At 45.9% G+C, this 4067-nt stretch overlaps 1 non-coding gene across 1 annotated transcript; it reads left to right on the forward strand.

The window, feature by feature from the left end:
- Window positions 1-3020: 3020 nt before the first annotated feature.
- Window positions 3021-3095, forward strand: Trnas-cga. Its single transcript has one exon. It is a non-coding gene; the product is annotated as a tRNA-Ser (tRNA).
- Window positions 3096-4067: the final 972 nt, after the last annotated feature.

Consider the following 4067-nt stretch of genomic DNA (forward strand, 5'->3'; position numbering starts at 1 on the left):
ATTGTCGCCAGCTGAAACTGATGAAGTTTAATTCACTTTTACTCTCAAGTCACTTCTGATCCCACTGAGTCACTAAAATATTTCAAGACAGTCGATATTTGTCGAGTGTGTGTTACAATCCTAAAATATCAACTGGTTCGTATATTGGACTTCAAAGTAACTGCCGCTGAGTGCTGCTATGAACTGATACACAGTTACAAGTGACGCAAGAGCAGCTCAAATGTTGCTGTTCAACTACAGAATCTTAACAAAATGATAGATTTCCGGATGCTAAAGAATATGATCATGTTTCTTCGAATAACTATGGCACAATGTGCAGACGCTTCTAAAGTGTAAAACAAAACGGCAAGACACTGAAAGTTTAATAAATGACGATCACCAGAGGATTAGCTCACACTAACGTTTATTAATAATTTCTTATACTAGTAACACTTTCGTGCAGGTGGTAACGATCCTCTCAAGAGGAAGAGCTATTGATGAATTGCGTGCATGAATTGTGGCTAACGATGAATCATACTGAACGGTGAGATGATAACTACCACGTGACCTATTGACTATAGACTTACGTTAATCCTAAGCTTATTGTGGACGTAGCACATCTCGAGACTAAATCTACCCAGAGCGAGACGACAGCGCTCGATAATAACCATCCTGAATTTCGACGCTGGAAAAAATCACAGCTGACAGTTCCTAGCACACAGACAACTCCTGGTGCAGATCACAATCTTCTGAGCTGACAGCCTGGCTTTAAGACGTATGACTAGATTTGCATTTTTGCAAACGGCTGTCATTCCGTATGACTGACATCGTACTTCCTTCTTCATACTCCAGTAAGTTGTCTGCCTATTGTAAAGCTTGAAATGCAGCCGCATAATAACGAGTGCCGTTTAGTTTCTTTTATATCTGCACTACGAATTGTGTTTTTTTTTTTCAGTTCAGTGGTCAGTGTCTTGATTAGTGTCCACTGCGAAGCGCTGGAGCAATAAGCCTTTGCCATTTCAAGAAAGCGGTAATATCATTTGCGACGCCGGCCGTTTTTGTCGAGCGGTTCTAGGCGCTACAGTCTGGAACCGTCCGATCGCTACGGTCACAGGTTCGAATCCTGCCTCGGGAATGGATGTGTATGATGTCCTTAGGTTAGTTAGCTTTAAGTAGTTCTAAATTCTAGGGGACTGATGGCCTCAGATGTTAAGTCCCAAAGTGCTCGGAGCCATTTGAATCAATTTCTTTTGCGACGCTAAGGTATTTGAACCCAAGTCAGCCAGCAGGAGTAATAGGCGATAGTTTCGTTTACTATGGTCACCCGGTTCGCAACAAACAGAGCGTTCTACGATTTGGCCGGTCTTCATTCGTTGGGTCAGGTGTGCCGTATCTCCGCTCGTCGCCACTTGCAGCGTGCCATATCAAGGAGTTACCTGGACCTCTGTCTAGTGCAAGTGATTGAAGCTTTTGAGCAGCAAATTTGGATGCAATATCGTGAGCTGCATATCGCTACGCACACTTAATTTAGTTTCGTTTCTAAATGAGCTTTACAGTATTATTTGATTCTGATAAGCGTCACTCAGTCTGGCTCCTAATCGTGTGGTAACTTCGTGTGCTATCTGAGGATCTTTGTCTTAGCGCTTGTTCTATAGTATATGTGATCTGAAATCCATTTCAATGATCTGCATTATGAACCTTAAGTGACTTACACAAAGCTTGTCTCACCTTAAATCGTGCCCTTATTCCGAGTAGAATATTACATTGAGGTGAAGAAAGACAGCCGTTCGGGATTAGCCGAGCGGTCTGGGGCACTGCAGTCATGGACTGTGCCGCTGGTCCCGGCGGAGGTTCGAGTCCTCCCTCGAGCATGGGTGAGTGTGTTTGTCCTTAGGATAATTTAGGTTAAGTAATGTGTAAGCTTAGGGACTGATGACCTTAGCAGTTAAGTCCCTTAAGATTTCATACACATTTGAACATTTTTGAACGAAAGTCATGCAACAGTGATATGCACACATACAGATGTCAGTAGTATCCCGTACACGAGGTACAAAATGGCAGTGCGCTAGCGGAGCTGTCATTCGCACAGAGGTGATTCATGCCAAAAGGTTTCCGACGTGATTATGGTCGCACGACAGGAATTAACAGACTGAACGCCGAATAGTAGTTGGAGGTAGATGCATGGGAGATTCCATTTCGAAAGTAGTTAGCGAATACGGTATTCCGAGATATACAGAGTCAAAAGTGTGCCGAGAATACCAAATTTCAAGCATTACCTCTGACGACGGACAATGCCCGGCGCAGGGCGTTTAATTAACGACCGAGAGCAGCGGCGTTTGCTTTCAGATGTTAGCCCTAACAGACAAGCAACACTGTGTGAAATGACTGTAGAAATCAGTGTGTGACTTTTACGTTAGCACAGTGCGGCGAAATTTGGCGTCAGTGGGCTACGACCGACGAGAGTGCCTTTTTTAGCAGCACGACATAATTGTAGCGTCGTTGCTAGGCTTGTGACCATATCGGTTGGACCCTAGGCGACTCGAAAACCATGACCTGGTGAGATGAGTCCCAATTTCAGTTGATTAGAGCTGATCGTAGGCTTCGACTGTGGCGCTGACCCCACGAAGCCACAGACCTAAATTGTCAACAAGGTACTGAGTAACCTGTTGGTGGCTACATAATAGTGTGGACTACGAAACTTCCTGGAAGATTAAAACTGCGTGCCGGACCGAGACTCGAACTCGGGACCTTTGCCTTTCGCGGGCAAGTGCTCTACCAACTGAGCTACCCAAGCACGACTCAAGCCCCGTCCTCACAGCTTTACTTCTGCCAGTACCTCGTCTCCTACCTTCCAAACTTTACAGAAGCTCTCATGCAAACTTGCAGAACTAGCAGTGCTGTGGCTAAGCCATGTCTCCGCAATATCCTTTCTTTCAGGAGTGCTAGTTCTGCAAGATTCGCAGGAGAGCTTCTGTACAGTTTGGAAGGTAGGAGACGAGGTACTGGCAGATGTATAGCTGTGAGAACGGGGCGTCAGTTGTGCTTGGGTAGCTCAGTTGGTAGAGCACTTGCCCGCGAAAGGCAAAGGTCCCGAGTTCGAGTCTCGGTCCGGCGCACAGTTTTAATCTGCCGGGAAGTTTCACATCAGCGCACACTCCGCTGCAGAGTGCAAATCTCATTATGGAGTGTGGACTATGTTTACATCGAATTGACTGGGACTGAACCGATCATTGACTGGAAATTGTTATGTGCGGCTATTTGGAGACCATTTTCAGCCATTCATGGACTTCACAGACAATGATAGAATATTTATGAATGATAATGAGGCATGTCAGTAGGCCGCAACTGTTCACGACTGGTCTGAAGAACATTCTGAGAAGTTCCAGTGAATGATTTGGCTACCCAGATCACCCGGCATAAATCTCATCAAACATTTATGGTTCAAAAAAATGGTTCAAATGGCTCTGAGCACTATGGAACTCAACATCTGAGGTCATCAGTCCCCTAGTCTTAGAACTACTTAAACCTAAGGACATCACCCATATCCATGCCCGACGCAGGTTTCGAACCTGCGACCGTAGCAGCAGCGTGGTTCCGGACTGGAGCGCCTAGAACGCTCGGCCACCACGGCCGGCAAACATTTATGGGACATAATCGAGAGATCAGTTCGTGCACAAACTCCTGCATCGGCAACACTTTCGCAGTTATGAACGGCTATAAAGGCAGGATGGCTCAGTATTTTTTCAGGGGATTTTCACGATTTGCTGAGTCCATGCCGCGTCGAGTTGCTACACCAAAAAATTTTCAAATGTGTGTGAAATCTTATGGGACTTAACTGCTAAGGTCATCAGTCCCTAAGCTTACACGCTACTGAACCTAAATTATCCTAAGGACAAACACACACACCCATGCCTGAGGGAGGACTCGAACCTCCGCCGGGACCAGCCGCAGAGTCCATGACTGCAACGCCGTAGACCGCTCAGCTAATCCCGCGCGGCTTGCTACACCACGCCGGCCAAAGAAAGGCCTTGCACGATATTAGAAGGCACCCCGTGACTTTCGTCAGTATATTTTCGTAATGTGATTTT

Source organism: Schistocerca americana, chromosome 3, assembly GCF_021461395.2.
Source record: "Schistocerca americana isolate TAMUIC-IGC-003095 chromosome 3, iqSchAmer2.1, whole genome shotgun sequence".
In the NCBI taxonomy this organism is placed as follows: Eukaryota; Metazoa; Arthropoda; class Insecta; order Orthoptera; family Acrididae; genus Schistocerca; species Schistocerca americana.